We start from the raw sequence: 16,308 nt of genomic DNA, 5'->3' as shown, positions 1-16,308 counted from the left end.
AACATTCAGCACCCACCCGCTATCAAGGCAGCTGCCTATCATGTCATGCCCTACCTGCACAGGTGTGCTGGCTACTCAAATGATCCAATTAAGGAGGCCATTTAGTCAGCAGCAGCAGAAGTCCTGTGCCTGGACGCTCCAACAGCGGCCAGACACAAGCAGAAGCAGCAGAAGCAGCAGCAGCAGCACCACCTTTTGTTTTTTGGCTGCAGCAGCAAGGCCCACAGGGCTGGCTAGCTGGCTAGCCAGCAAGCAGGTAGCAATGAAAGTAGGAATCTTTCTTTTTAACCCTGTAAGGGGGTGGTGCACTGTACCCGAAGATACTGCCATATCGGGTCAATGCATAGGGCGACGGAAGCAAGCTTCGAAATCGGCCCCCGTTCTCAAAAATCCATTTAATATATGGTCCCCAGATAGGGGACGTATCAGATATTAAACTGATAAGAACAGATACTACACTTGATCTTAGCCAAAAGGCCGAGAAGCGATAACCGTGAAAGGGGCGGGCCCAACAAGGTCCCCTTCATGGGCACTATCACTGCTTGCTGTCAGGGAGGCTGCCAGACAATTTTCCATGCACACTCTGGGCTGGGGGGCAGTCAACCACCAGTACACACAGCAGAACCTAAACCCATACCATTATTGCTAAGCAGCAAGACAGGGGCCCATTGCACTCCCACGGGGCCTTTTTAAATGCAATCCATAACCCGGATTTGCCAGGAACCCTTCTTACTCCTCCTACTTGCATGTGACACTGGGCTTAGGATCTGCATAGGAAACACACACACAAGCACACACCTACCTTTGTTGCCTGCAGATGCCTCCTTGGCTGTCCCCAAATGGTATCAAACCAACACCCACGGGAAGCTGTAAGCATAGAGGACATGCCTGCACCCCATTGGACTTACCTGTGTGGGTTAAATCCGGGTTATTTGACAACCTATGGCGGTGATGGTTCTGCTCAGGCAGAGCAGTGCTGATGCTCCTCATAAAGCTGTCGCTGCTGTGAAGGTTCTAGGTGACATCACAAATCCCTATGGTTACATACACAACAAAGCTGGGTTGTTGTTGTTTACACTCTGCAAGGCCTGTGGAAGTGAGTGACATCATAGCACTGTAGTTCTGAGGGTTCTAGATGGATGCAACAATCTCCTGTTGCTTCTATGAAGGCCATAATAGACGACATCACCAAACAGCTCCATAGTCACATACACAGCAAAGGAGAGATGTTGTTTACACCAAGTGATGTCAGTGGTATTGAGTGACATCACAGCACAGTGCTAAGGCTCCTGGGCCTGGACACAGCAGCGGCTGCAATATCTCAACGGAGAATACGTTTATATATATGTGTGTGTGTGCGCGTATATATATATATATATATATATATATATATATATATATATATTTCTCCGCCGAAATCACTTTTAAACCCATTTCCACCTTTTTTTCCCTTCTCTTCCTCTTACTTTTTTTTCACGTTTTTTTACGTTTTTCTCCTTTTCGCCTCTTTTCTGGGCGTATTATTCTTCTTTTTCTTCTTTTTTTCCGTCTAATGCATACCCCATCAGTGCAGCAATGCTTATTCAATACCGCCAGCAGATGGAGACACTGGGGGATAATTTTCTAAGGATTTATACTGATTTTTCCTGTCTGAATTTGTCGCACAGAAAGTTGCAGGCCAAATATGTGTGACATTTCTGCGACTTTAGCTTCTAGAGCATTTTTACAACATTATACATAGGTGCTGAATACATAAAAAGCGACTGTTCAGCGACAGACAAGTCGCATCGGCTGAAAGTAGGCCAGAATGTCAGTCCATGTTGGAGCAGGTTTAGATACAGTCTAAAGTATAGATCTCAAAGTCTGTGCACAGAATTTAGCAAGGGCCTCGCACCTTCTGATGCATCAGGTAGGTGCACAATAGCATAGCCTAACCCTCTGTACTTTGGTCTATATTGATGCGGGACATAGACAGCCAGCTGATGACCAATCCATTAGTGCAATGGATGGCTGGAAGCATTTGTCTTTGCCTTTGCAATACCACAGAAGCAATGCATGGTCAATGTACAGCAATGACACACCTGTGTGAACAGCCAGGAGACCCCCCCCCATGTTATGTTACATAGTTACATAGTTAGTACGGTCGAAAAAAGACATATGTCCATCAAGTTCAACCAGGGAATTAAGGGGTAGGGGTGTGGCGCGATATTGGGGAAGGGATGAGATTTTATATTTCTTCATAAGCATTAATCTTATTTTGTCAATTAGGAACATTCAGCACCCACCCGCTATCAAGGCAGCTGCCTATCATGTCATGCCCTACCTGCACAGGTGTGCTGGCTACTCAAATGATCCAATTAAGGAGGCCATTTAGTCAGCAGCAGCAGAAGTCCTGTGCCTGGACGCTCCAACAGCGGCCAGACACAAGCAGAAGCAGCAGAAGCAGCAGAAGCAGCAGCAGCAGCACCACCTTTTGTTTTTTGGCTGCAGCAGCAAGGCCCACAGGGCTGGCTAGCTGGCTAGCCAGCAAGCAGGTAGCAATGAAAGTAGGAATCTTTCTTTTTAACCCTGTAAGGGGGTGGTGCCCTGTACCCGAAGATACTGCCATATCGGGTCAATGCATAGGGCGACGGAAGCAAGCTTCGAAATCGGCCCCCGTTCTCAAAAATCCATTTAATATATGGTCCCCAGATAGGGGACGTATCAGATATTAAACTGATAAGAACAGATACTACACTTGATCTTAGCCAAAAGGCCGAGAAGCGATAACCGTGAAAGGGGCGGGCCCAACAAGGTCCCCTTCATGGGCACTATCACTGCTTGCTGTCAGGGAGGCTGCCAGACAATTTTCCATGCACACTCTGGGCTGGGGGGCAGTCAACCACCAGTACACACAGCAGAACCTAAACCCATACCATTATTGCTAAGCAGCAAGACAGGGGCCCATTGCACTCCCATGGGGCCTTTTTAAATGCAATCCATAACCCGGATTTGCCAGGAACCCTTCTTACTCCTCCTACTTGCATGTGACACTGGGCTTAGGATCTGCATAGGAAACACACACACAAGCACACACCTACCTTTGTTGCCTGCAGATGCCTCCTTGGCTGTCCCCAAACGGTATCAAACCAACACCCACGGGAAGCTGTAAGCATAGAGGACATGCCTGCACCCCATTGGACTTACCTGTGTGGGTTAAATCCGGGTTATTTGACAACCTATGGCGGTGATGGTTCTGCTCAGGCAGAGCAGTGCTGATGCTCCTCATAAAGCTGTCGCTGCTGTGAAGGTTCTAGGTGACATCACAAATCCCTATGGTTACATACACAACAAAGCTGGGTTGTTGTTGTTTACACTCTGCAAGGCCTGTGGAAGTGAGTGACATCATAGCACTGTAGTTCTGAGGGTTCTAGATGGATGCAACAATCTCCTGTTGCTTCTATGAAGGCCATAATAGACGACATCACCAAACAGCTCCATAGTCACATACACAGCAAAGGAGAGATGTTGTTTACACCTAGTGATGTCAGTGGTATTGAGTGACATCACAGCACAGTGCTAAGGCTCCTGGGCCTGGACACAGCAGCGGCTGCAATATCTCAACGGAGAATACGTTTATATATATGTGTGTGTGTGCGCGTATATATATATATATATATATATATATATATATATATATATATCTCCGCCGAAATCACTTTTAAACCCATTTCCACCTTTTTTTCCCTTCTCTTCCTCTTACTTTTTTTTCACGTTTTTTTACGTTTTTCTCCTTTTCGCCTCTTTTCTGGGCGTATTATTCTTCTTTTTCTTCTTTTTTTTCGTCTAATGCATACCCCATCAGTGCAGCAATGCTTATTCAATACCGCCAGCAGATGGAGACACTGGGGGATAATTTTCTAAGGATTTATACTGATTTTTCCTGTCTGAATTTGTCGCACAGAAAGTTGCAGGCCAAATATGTGTGACATTTCTGCGACTTTAGCTTCTAGAGCATTTTTACAACATTATACATAGGTGCTGAATACATAAAAAGCGACTGTTCAGCGACAGACAAGTCGCATCGGCTGAAAGTAGGCCAGAATGTCAGTCCATGTTGGAGCAGGTTTAGATACAGTCTAAAGTATAGATCTCAAAGTCTGTGCACAGAATTTAGCAAGGGCCTCGCACCTTCTGATGCATCAGGTAGGTGCACAATAGCATAGCCTAACCCTCTGTACTTTGGTCTATATTGATGCGGGACATAGACAGCCAGCTGATGACCAATCCATTAGTGCAATGGATGGCTGGAAGCATTTGTCTTTGCCTTTGCAATACCACAGAAGCAATGCATGGTCAATGTACAGCAATGACACACCTGTGTGAACAGCCAGGAGACCCCCCCCCCCCATGTTATGTTACATAGTTACATAGTTAGTACGGTCGAAAAAAGACATATGTCCATCAAGTTCAACCAGGGAATTAAGGGGTAGGGGTGTGGCGCGATATTGGGGAAGGGATGAGATTTTATATTTCTTCATAAGCATTAATCTTATTTTGTCAATTAGGAACATTCAGCACCCACCCGCTATCAAGGCAGCTGCCTATCATGTCATGCCCTACCTGCACAGGTGTGCTGGCTACTCAAATGATCCAATTAAGGAGGCCATTTAGTCAGCAGCAGCAGAAGTCCTGTGCCTGGACGCTCCAACAGCGGCCAGACACAAGCAGAAGCAGCAGAAGCAGCAGCAGCAGCAGCAGCAGCACCACCTTTTGTTTTTTGGCTGCAGCAGCAAGGCCCACAGGGCTGGCTAGCTGGCTAGCCAGCAAGCAGGTAGCAATGAAAGTAGGAATCTTTCTTTTTAACCCTGTAAGGGGGTGGTGCACTGTACCCGAAGATACTGCCATATCGGGTCAATGCATAGGGCGACGGAAGCAAGCTTCGAAATCGGCCCCCGTTCTCAAAAATCCATTTAATATATGGTCCCCAGATAGGGGACGTATCAGATATTAAACTGATAAGAACAGATACTACACTTGATCTTAGCCAAAAGGCCGAGAAGCGATAACCGTGAAAGGGGCGGGCCCAACAAGGTCCCCTTCATGGGCACTATCACTGCTTGCTGTCAGGGAGGCTGCCAGACAATTTTCCATGCACACTCTGGGCTGGGGGGCAGTCAACCACCAGTACACACAGCAGAACCTAAACCCATACCATTATTGCTAAGCAGCAAGACAGGGGCCCATTGCACTCCCACGGGGCCTTTTTAAATGCAATCCATAACCCGGATTTGCCAGGAACCCTTCTTACTCCTCCTACTTGCATGTGACACTGGGCTTAGGATCTGCATAGGAAACACACACACAAGCACACACCTACCTTTGTTGCCTGCAGATGCCTCCTTGGCTGTCCCCAAACGGTATCAAACCAACACCCACGGGAAGCTGTAAGCATAGAGGACATGCCTGCACCCCATTGGACTTACCTGTGTGGGTTAAATCCGGGTTATTTGACAACCTATGGCGGTGATGGTTCTGCTCAGGCAGAGCAGTGCTGATGCTCCTCATAAAGCTGTCGCTGCTGTGAAGGTTCTAGGTGACATCACAAATCCCTATGGTTACATACACAACAAAGCTGGGTTGTTGTTGTTTACACTCTGCAAGGCCTGTGGAAGTGAGTGACATCATAGCACTGTAGTTCTGAGGGTTCTAGATGGATGCAACAATCTCCTGTTGCTTCTATGAAGGCCATAATAGACGACATCACCAAACAGCTCCATAGTCACATACACAGCAAAGGAGAGATGTTGTTTACACCTAGTGATGTCAGTGGTATTGAGTGACATCACAGCACAGTGCTAAGGCTCCTGGGCCTGGACACAGCAGCGGCTGCAATATCTCAACGGAGAATACGTTTATATATATGTGTGTGTGTGCGCGTATATATATATATATATATATATATATATTTCTCCGCCGAAATCACTTTTAAACCCATTTCCACCTTTTTTTCCCTTCTCTTCCTCTTACTTTTTTTCACGTTTTTTTACGTTTTTCTCCTTTTCGCCTCTTTTCTGGGCGTATTATTCTTCTTTTTCTTCTTTTTTTTCGTCTAATGCATACCCCATCAGTGCAGCAATGCTTATTCAATACCGCCAGCAGATGGAGACACTGGGGGATAATTTTCTAAGGATTTATACTGATTTTTCCTGTCTGAATTTGTCGCACAGAAAGTTGCAGGCCAAATATGTGTGACATTTCTGCGACTTTAGCTTCTAGAGCATTTTTACAACATTATACATAGGTGCTGAATACATAAAAAGCGACTGTTCAGCGACAGACAAGTCGCATCGGCTGAAAGTAGGCCAGAATGTCAGTCCATGTTGGAGCAGGTTTAGATACAGTCTAAAGTATAGATCTCAAAGTCTGTGCACAGAATTTAGCAAGGGCCTCGCACCTTCTGATGCATCAGGTAGGTGCACAATAGCATAGCCTAACCCTCTGTACTTTGGTCTATATTGATGCGGAACATAGACAGCCAGCTGATGACCAATCCATTAGTGCAATGGATGGCTGGAAGCATTTGTCTTTGCCTTTGCAATACCACAGAAGCAATGCATGGTCAATGTACAGCAATGACACACCTGTGTGAACAGCCAGGAGACCCCCCCCCCCATGTTATGTTACATAGTTACATAGTTAGTACGGTCGAAAAAAGACATATGTCCATCAAGTTCAACCAGGGAATTAAGGGGTAGGGGTGTGGCGCGATATTGGGGAAGGGATGAGATTTTATATTTCTTCATAAGCATTAATCTTATTTTGTCAATTAGGAACATTCAGCACCCACCCGCTATCAAGGCAGCTGCCTATCATGTCATGCCCTACCTGCACAGGTGTGCTGGCTACTCAAATGATCCAATTAAGGAGGCCATTTAGTCAGCAGCAGCAGAAGTCCTGTGCCTGGACGCTCCAACAGCGGCCAGACACAAGCAGAAGCAGCAGAAGCAGCAGCAGCAGCACCACCTTTTGTTTTTTGGCTGCAGCAGCAAGGCCCACAGGGCTGGCTAGCTGGCTAGCCAGCAAGCAGGTAGCAATGAAAGTAGGAATCTTTCTTTTTAACCCTGTAAGGGGGTGGTGCACTGTACCCGAAGATACTGCCATATCGGGTCAATGCATAGGGCGACGGAAGCAAGCTTCGAAATCGGCCCCCGTTCTCAAAAATCCATTTAATATATGGTCCCCAGATAGGGGACGTATCAGATATTAAACTGATAAGAACAGATACTACACTTGATCTTAGCCAAAAGGCCGAGAAGCGATAACCGTGAAAGGGGCGGGCCCAACAAGGTCCCCTTCATGGGCACTATCACTGCTTGCTGTCAGGGAGGCTGCCAGACAATTTTCCATGCACACTCTGGGCTGGGGGGCAGTCAACCACCAGTACACACAGCAGAACCTAAACCCATACCATTATTGCTAAGCAGCAAGACAGGGGCCCATTGCACTCCCACGGGGCCTTTTTAAATGCAATCCATAACCCGGATTTGCCAGGAACCCTTCTTACTCCTCCTACTTGCATGTGACACTGGGCTTAGGATCTGCATAGGAAACACACACACAAGCACACACCTACCTTTGTTGCCTGCAGATGCCTCCTTGGCTGTCCCCAAACGGTATCAAACCAACACCCACGGGAAGCTGTAAGCATAGAGGACATGCCTGCACCCCATTGGACTTACCTGTGTGGGTTAAATCCGGGTTATTTGACAACCTATGGCGGTGATGGTTCTGCTCAGGCAGAGCAGTGCTGATGCTCCTCATAAAGCTGTCGCTGCTGTGAAGGTTCTAGGTGACATCACAAATCCCTATGGTTACATACACAACAAAGCTGGGTTGTTGTTGTTTACACTCTGCAAGGCCTGTGGAAGTGAGTGACATCATAGCACTGTAGTTCTGAGGGTTCTAGATGGATGCAACAATCTCCTGTTGCTTCTATGAAGGCCATAATAGACGACATCACCAAACAGCTCCATAGTCACATACACAGCAAAGGAGAGATGTTGTTTACACCTAGTGATGTCAGTGGTATTGAGTGACATCACAGCACAGTGCTAAGGCTCCTGGGCCTGGACACAGCAGCGGCTGCAATATCTCAACGGAGAATACGTTTATATATATGTGTGTGTGTGCGCGTATATATATATATATATATATATATATATATATATATATATATTTCTCCGCCGAAATCACTTTTAAACCCATTTCCACCTTTTTTTCCCTTCTCTTCCTCTTACTTTTTTTTCACGTTTTTTTACGTTTTTCTCCTTTTCGCCTCTTTTCTGGGCGTATTATTCTTCTTTTTCTTCTTTTTTTTCGTCTAATGCATACCCCATCAGTGCAGCAATGCTTATTCAATACCGCCAGCAGATGGAGACACTGGGGGATAATTTTCTAAGGATTTATACTGATTTTTCCTGTCTGAATTTGTCGCACAGAAAGTTGCAGGCCAAATATGTGTGACATTTCTGCGACTTTAGCTTCTAGAGCATTTTTACAACATTATACATAGGTGCTGAATACATAAAAAGCGACTGTTCAGCGACAGACAAGTCGCATCGGCTGAAAGTAGGCCAGAATGTCAGTCCATGTTGGAGCAGGTTTAGATACAGTCTAAAGTATAGATCTCAAAGTCTGTGCACAGAATTTAGCAAGGGCCTCGCACCTTCTGATGCATCAGGTAGGTGCACAATAGCATAGCCTAACCCTCTGTACTTTGGTCTATATTGATGCGGGACATAGACAGCCAGCTGATGACCAATCCATTAGTGCAATGGATGGCTGGAAGCATTTGTCTTTGCCTTTGCAATACCACAGAAGCAATGCATGGTCAATGTACAGCAATGACACACCTGTGTGAACAGCCAGGAGACCCCCCCCCCCATGTTATGTTACATAGTTACATAGTTAGTACGGTCGAAAAAAGACATATGTCCATCAAGTTCAACCAGGGAATTAAGGGGTAGGGGTGTGGCGCGATATTGGGGAAGGGATGAGATTTTATATTTCTTCATAAGCATTAATCTTATTTTGTCAATTAGGAACATTCAGCACCCACCCGCTATCAAGGCAGCTGCCTATCATGTCATGCCCTACCTGCACAGGTGTGCTGGCTACTCAAATGATCCAATTAAGGAGGCCATTTAGTCAGCAGCAGCAGAAGTCCTGTGCCTGGACGCTCCAACAGCGGCCAGACACAAGCAGAAGCAGCAGAAGCAGCAGCAGCAGCACCACCTTTTGTTTTTTGGCTGCAGCAGCAAGGCCCACAGGGCTGGCTAGCTGGCTAGCCAGCAAGCAGGTAGCAATGAAAGTAGGAATCTTTCTTTTTAACCCTGTAAGGGGGTGGTGCACTGTACCCGAAGATACTGCCATATCGGGTCAATGCATAGGGCGACGGAAGCAAGCTTCGAAATCGGCCCCCGTTCTCAAAAATCCATTTAATATATGGTCCCCAGATAGGGGACGTATCAGATATTAAACTGATAAGAACAGATACTACACTTGATCTTAGCCAAAAGGCCGAGAAGCGATAACCGTGAAAGGGGCGGGCCCAACAAGGTCCCCTTCATGGGCACTATCACTGCTTGCTGTCAGGGAGGCTGCCAGACAATTTTCCATGCACACTCTGGGCTGGGGGGCAGTCAACCACCAGTACACACAGCAGAACCTAAACCCATACCATTATTGCTAAGCAGCAAGACAGGGGCCCATTGCACTCCCACGGGGCCTTTTTAAATGCAATCCATAACCCGGATTTGCCAGGAACCCTTCTTACTCCTCCTACTTGCATGTGACACTGGGCTTAGGATCTGCATAGGAAACACACACACAAGCACACACCTACCTTTGTTGCCTGCAGATGCCTCCTTGGCTGTCCCCAAACGGTATCAAACCAACACCCACGGGAAGCTGTAAGCATAGAGGACATGCCTGCACCCCATTGGACTTACCTGTGTGGGTTAAATCCGGGTTATTTGACAACCTATGGCGGTGATGGTTCTGCTCAGGCAGAGCAGTGCTGATGCTCCTCATAAAGCTGTCGCTGCTGTGAAGGTTCTAGGTGACATCACAAATCCCTATGGTTACATACACAACAAAGCTGGGTTGTTGTTGTTTACACTCTGCAAGGCCTGTGGAAGTGAGTGACATCATAGCACTGTAGTTCTGAGGGTTCTAGATGGATGCAACAATCTCCTGTTGCTTCTATGAAGGCCATAATAGACGACATCACCAAACAGCTCCATAGTCACATACACAGCAAAGGAGAGATGTTGTTTACACCTAGTGATGTCAGTGGTATTGAGTGACATCACAGCACAGTGCTAAGGCTCCTGGGCCTGGACACAGCAGCGGCTGCAATATCTCAACGGAGAATACGTTTATATATATGTGTGTGTGTGCGCGTATATATATATATATATATATATATATATATATATATATATATATTTCTCCGCCGAAATCACTTTTAAACCCATTTCCACCTTTTTTTCCCTTCTCTTCCTCTTACTTTTTTTTCACGTTTTTTTACGTTTTTCTCCTTTTCGCCTCTTTTCTGGGCGTATTATTCTTCTTTTTCTTCTTTTTTTTCGTCTAATGCATACCCCATCAGTGCAGCAATGCTTATTCAATACCGCCAGCAGATGGAGACACTGGGGGATAATTTTCTAAGGATTTATACTGATTTTTCCTGTCTGAATTTGTCGCACAGAAAGTTGCAGGCCAAATATGTGTGACATTTCTGCGACTTTAGCTTCTAGAGCATTTTTACAACATTATACATAGGTGCTGAATACATAAAAAGCGACTGTTCAGCGACAGACAAGTCGCATCGGCTGAAAGTAGGCCAGAATGTCAGTCCATGTTGGAGCAGGTTTAGATACAGTCTAAAGTATAGATCTCAAAGTCTGTGCACAGAATTTAGCAAGGGCCTCGCACCTTCTGATGCATCAGGTAGGTGCACAATAGCATAGCCTAACCCTCTGTACTTTGGTCTATATTGATGCGGGACATAGACAGCCAGCTGATGACCAATCCATTAGTGCAATGGATGGCTGGAAGCATTTGTCTTTGCCTTTGCAATACCACAGAAGCAATGCATGGTCAATGTACAGCAATGACACACCTGTGTGAACAGCCAGGAGACCCCCCCCCCCATGTTATGTTACATAGTTACATAGTTAGTACGGTCGAAAAAAGACATATGTCCATCAAGTTCAACCAGGGAATTAAGGGGTAGGGGTGTGGCGCGATATTGGGGAAGGGATGAGATTTTATATTTCTTCATAAGCATTAATCTTATTTTGTCAATTAGGAACATTCAGCACCCACCCGCTATCAAGGCAGCTGCCTATCATGTCATGCCCTACCTGCACAGGTGTGCTGGCTACTCAAATGATCCAATTAAGGAGGCCATTTAGTCAGCAGCAGCAGAAGTCCTGTGCCTGGACGCTCCAACAGCGGCCAGACACAAGCAGAAGCAGCAGAAGCAGCAGCAGCAGCACCACCTTTTGTTTTTTGGCTGCAGCAGCAAGGCCCACAGGGCTGGCTAGCTGGCTAGCCAGCAAGCAGGTAGCAATGAAAGTAGGAATCTTTCTTTTTAACCCTGTAAGGGGGTGGTGCACTGTACCCGAAGATACTGCCATATCGGGTCAATGCATAGGGCGACGGAAGCAAGCTTCGAAATCGGCCCCCGTTCTCAAAAATCCATTTAATATATGGTCCCCAGATAGGGGACGTATCAGATATTAAACTGATAAGAACAGATACTACACTTGATCTTAGCCAAAAGGCCGAGAAGCGATAACCGTGAAAGGGGCGGGCCCAACAAGGTCCCCTTCATGGGCACTATCACTGCTTGCTGTCAGGGAGGCTGCCAGACAATTTTCCATGCACACTCTGGGCTGGGGGGCAGTCAACCACCAGTACACACAGCAGAACCTAAACCCATACCATTATTGCTAAGCAGCAAGACAGGGGCCCATTGCACTCCCACGGGGCCTTTTTAAATGCAATCCATAACCCGGATTTGCCAGGAACCCTTCTTACTCCTCCTACTTGCATGTGACACTGGGCTTAGGATCTGCATAGGAAACACACACACAAGCACACACCTACCTTTGTTGCCTGCAGATGCCTCCTTGGCTGTCCCCAAACGGTATCAAACCAACACCCACGGGAAGCTGTAAGCATAGAGGACATGCCTGCACCCCATTGGACTTACCTGTGTGGGTTAAATCCGGGTTATTTGACAACCTATGGCGGTGATGGTTCTGCTCAGGCAGAGCAGTGCTGATGCTCCTCATAAAGCTGTCGCTGCTGTGAAGGTTCTAGGTGACATCACAAATCCCTATGGTTACATACACAACAAAGCTGGGTTGTTGTTGTTTACACTCTGCAAGGCCTGTGGAAGTGAGTGACATCATAGCACTGTAGTTCTGAGGGTTCTAGATGGATGCAACAATCTCCTGTTGCTTCTATGAAGGCCATAATAGACGACATCACCAAACAGCTCCATAGTCACATACACAGCAAAGGAGAGATGTTGTTTACACCTAGTGATGTCAGTGGTATTGAGTGACATCACAGCACAGTGCTAAGGCTCCTGGGCCTGGACACAGCAGCGGCTGCAATATCTCAACGGAGAATACGTTTATATATATGTGTGTGTGTGCGCGTATATATATATATATATATATATATATATATATATATATATATTTCTCCGCCGAAATCACTTTTAAACCCATTTCCACCTTTTTTTCCCTTCTCTTCCTCTTACTTTTTTTTCACGTTTTTTTACGTTTTTCTCCTTTTCGCCTCTTTTCTGGGCGTATTATTCTTCTTTTTCTTCTTTTTTTTCGTCTAATGCATACCCCATCAGTGCAGCAATGCTTATTCAATACCGCCAGCAGATGGAGACACTGGGGGATAATTTTCTAAGGATTTATACTGATTTTTCCTGTCTGAATTTGTCGCACAGAAAGTTGCAGGCCAAATATGTGTGACATTTCTGCGACTTTAGCTTCTAGAGCATTTTTACAACATTATACATAGGTGCTGAATACATAAAAAGCGACTGTTCAGCGACAGACAAGTCGCATCGGCTGAAAGTAGGCCAGAATGTCAGTCCATGTTGGAGCAGGTTTAGATACAGTCTAAAGTATAGATCTCAAAGTCTGTGCACAGAATTTAGCAAGGGCCTCGCACCTTCTGATGCATCAGGTAGGTGCACAATAGCATAGCCTAACCCTCTGTACTTTGGTCTATATTGATGCGGGACATAGACAGCCAGCTGATGACCAATCCATTAGTGCAATGGATGGCTGGAAGCATTTGTCTTTGCCTTTGCAATACCACAGAAGCAATGCATGGTCAATGTACAGCAATGACACACCTGTGTGAACAGCCAGGAGACCCCCCCCCCCCCCATGTTATGTTACATAGTTACATAGTTAGTACGGTCGAAAAAAGACATATGTCCATCAAGTTCAACCAGGGAATTAAGGGGTAGGGGTGTGGCGCGATATTGGGGAAGGGATGAGATTTTATATTTCTTCATAAGCATTAATCTTATTTTGTCAATTAGGAACATTCAGCACCCACCCGCTATCAAGGCAGCTGCCTATCATGTCATGCCCTACCTGCACAGGTGTGCTGGCTACTCAAATGATCCAATTAAGGAGGCCATTTAGTCAGCAGCAGCAGAAGTCCTGTGCCTGGACGCTCCAACAGCGGCCAGACACAAGCAGAAGCAGCAGAAGCAGCAGCAGCAGCACCACCTTTTGTTTTTTGGCTGTAGCAGCAAGGCCCACAGGGCTGGCTAGCTGGCTAGCCAGCAAGCAGGTAGCAATGAAAGTAGGAATCTTTCTTTTTAACCCTGTAAGGGGGTGGTGCACTGTACCCGAAGATACTGCCATATCGGGTCAATGCATAGGGCGACGGAAGCAAGCTTCGAAATCGGCCCCCGTTCTCAAAAATCCATTTAATATATGGTCCCCAGATAGGGGACGTATCAGATATTAAACTGATAAGAACAGATACTACACTTGATCTTAGCCAAAAGGCCGAGAAGCGATAACCGTGAAAGGGGCGGGCCCAACAAGGTCCCCTTCATGGGCACTATCACTGCTTGCTGTCAGGGAGGCTGCCAGACAATTTTCCATGCACACTCTGGGCTGGGGGGCAGTCAACCACCAGTACACACAGCAGAACCTAAACCCATACCATTATTGCTAAGCAGCAAGACAGGGGCCCATTGCACTCCCACGGGGCCTTTTTAAATGCAATCCATAACCCGGATTTGCCAGGAACCCTTCTTACTCCTCCTACTTGCATGTGACACTGGGCTTAGGATCTGCATAGGAAACACACACACAAGCACACACCTACCTTTGTTGCCTGCAGATGCCTCCTTGGCTGTCCCCAAACGGTATCAAACCAACACCCACGGGAAGCTGTAAGCATAGAGGACATGCCTGCACCCCATTGGACTTACCTGTGTGGGTTAAATCCGGGTTATTTGACAACCTATGGCGGTGATGGTTCTGCTCAGGCAGAGCAGTGCTGATGCTCCTCATAAAGCTGTCGCTGCTGTGAAGGTTCTAGGTGACATCACAAATCCCTATGGTTACATACACAACAAAGCTGGGTTGTTGTTGTTTACACTCTGCAAGGCCTGTGGAAGTGAGTGACATCATAGCACTGTAGTTCTGAGGGTTCTAGATGGATGCAACAATCTCCTGTTGCTTCTATGAAGGCCATAATAGACGACATCACCAAACAGCTCCATAGTCACATACACAGCAAAGGAGAGATGTTGTTTACACCTAGTGATGTCAGTGGTATTGAGTGACATCACAGCACAGTGCTAAGGCTCCTGGGCCTGGACACAGCAGCGGCTGCAATATCTCAACGGAGAATACGTTTATATATATGTGTGTGTGTGCGCGTATATATATATATATATATATATATATATATATATATATATATATTTCTCCGCCGAAATCACTTTTAAACCCATTTCCACCTTTTTTTCCCTTCTCTTCCTCTTACTTTTTTTTCACGTTTTTTTACGTTTTTCTCCTTTTCGCCTCTTTTCTGGGCGTATTATTCTTCTTTTTCTTCTTTTTTTTCGTCTAATGCATACCCCATCAGTGCAGCAATGCTTATTCAATACCGCCAGCAGATGGAGACACTGGGGGATAATTTTCTAAGGATTTATACTGATTTTTCCTGTCTGAATTTGTCGCACAGAAAGTTGCAGGCCAAATATGTGTGACATTTCTGCGACTTTAGCTTCTAGAGCATTTTTACAACATTATACATAGGTGCTGAATACATAAAAAGCGACTGTTCAGCGACAGACAAGTCGCATCGGCTGAAAGTAGGCCAGAATGTCAGTCCATGTTGGAGCAGGTTTAGATACAGTCTAAAGTATAGATCTCAAAGTCTGTGCACAGAATTTAGCAAGGGCCTCGCACCTTCTGATGCATCAGGTAGGTGCACAATAGCATAGCCTAACCCTCTGTACTTTGGTCTATATTGATGCGGGACATAGACAGCCAGCTGATGACCAATCCATTAGTGCAATGGATGGCTGGAAGCATTTGTCTTTGCCTTTGCAATACCACAGAAGCAATGCATGGTCAATGTACAGCAATGACACACCTGTGTGAACAGCCAGGAGACCCCCCCCCCCCCCCATGTTATGTTACATAGTTACATAGTTAGTACGGTCGAAAAAAGACATATGTCCATCAAGTTCAACCAGGGAATTAAGGGGTAGGGGTGTGGCGCGATATTGGGGAAGGGATGAGATTTTATATTTCTTCATAAGCATTAATCTTATTTTGTCAATTAGGAACATTCAGCACCCACCCGCTATCAAGGCAGCTGCCTATCATGTCATGCCCTACCTGCACAGGTGTGCTGGCTACTCAAATGATCCAATTAAGGAGGCCATTTAGTCAGCAGCAGCAGAAGTCCTGTGCCTGGACGCTCCAACAGCGGCCAGACACAAGCAGAAGCAGCAGAAGCAGCAGCAGCAGCACCACCTTTTGTTTTTTGGCTGCAGCAGCAAGGCCCACAGGGCTGGCTAGCTGGCTAGCCAGCAAGCAGGTAGCAATGAAAGTAGGAATCTTTCTTTTTAACCCTGTAAGGGGGTGGTGCACTGTACCCGAAGATACTGCCATATCGGGTCAATGCATAGGGCGACGGAAGCAAGCTTCGAAATCGGCCCCCGTTCTCAAAAATCCATTTAAT

The 16,308-nt window shown here is 46.2% G+C and overlaps 7 non-coding genes and 1 pseudogene across 7 annotated transcripts; all 8 read right to left on the bottom strand.

The window, feature by feature from the left end:
- Positions 1-298: 298 nt before the first annotated feature.
- On the bottom strand, positions 299-489 carry LOC130331189 (U2 spliceosomal RNA). Its single transcript, XR_008874136.1, has one exon. It is a non-coding gene; the product is annotated as a U2 spliceosomal RNA (small nuclear RNA).
- Positions 490-2,576: 2,087 nt separating this feature from the next.
- Positions 2,577-2,767, bottom strand: LOC130331190 (U2 spliceosomal RNA). The gene has a single exon (XR_008874137.1). It is a non-coding gene; the product is annotated as a U2 spliceosomal RNA (small nuclear RNA).
- Positions 2,768-4,855: 2,088 nt separating this feature from the next.
- Positions 4,856-5,046, bottom strand: LOC130331195 (U2 spliceosomal RNA). The gene has a single exon (XR_008874141.1). It is a non-coding gene; the product is annotated as a U2 spliceosomal RNA (small nuclear RNA).
- Positions 5,047-7,111: 2,065 nt separating this feature from the next.
- On the bottom strand, positions 7,112-7,302 carry LOC130331194 (U2 spliceosomal RNA). Its single transcript, XR_008874140.1, has one exon. It is a non-coding gene; the product is annotated as a U2 spliceosomal RNA (small nuclear RNA).
- A 2,080-nt stretch (positions 7,303-9,382) lies between these two features.
- LOC130331193 (U2 spliceosomal RNA) lies at positions 9,383-9,573 on the bottom strand. Its single transcript, XR_008874139.1, has one exon. It is a non-coding gene; the product is annotated as a U2 spliceosomal RNA (small nuclear RNA).
- Positions 9,574-11,655: 2,082 nt separating this feature from the next.
- Positions 11,656-11,846, bottom strand: LOC130331192 (U2 spliceosomal RNA). Its single transcript, XR_008874138.1, has one exon. It is a non-coding gene; the product is annotated as a U2 spliceosomal RNA (small nuclear RNA).
- Positions 11,847-13,929: 2,083 nt separating this feature from the next.
- Positions 13,930-14,120, bottom strand: LOC130331188 (U2 spliceosomal RNA). The gene has a single exon (XR_008874135.1). It is a non-coding gene; the product is annotated as a U2 spliceosomal RNA (small nuclear RNA).
- Positions 14,121-16,206: 2,086 nt separating this feature from the next.
- On the bottom strand, positions 16,207-16,308 carry LOC130331191 (U2 spliceosomal RNA; annotated as a pseudogene; the record flags this gene model as incomplete).

The sequence above is a fragment of the Hyla sarda genome, unplaced genomic scaffold, assembly GCF_029499605.1.
Source record: "Hyla sarda isolate aHylSar1 unplaced genomic scaffold, aHylSar1.hap1 scaffold_3464, whole genome shotgun sequence".
Taxonomy (NCBI): Eukaryota; Metazoa; Chordata; class Amphibia; order Anura; family Hylidae; genus Hyla; species Hyla sarda.
Note: the sequence above shows the minus strand (reverse complement) of the source record. Positions and strands in the feature narration are given on the sequence as shown.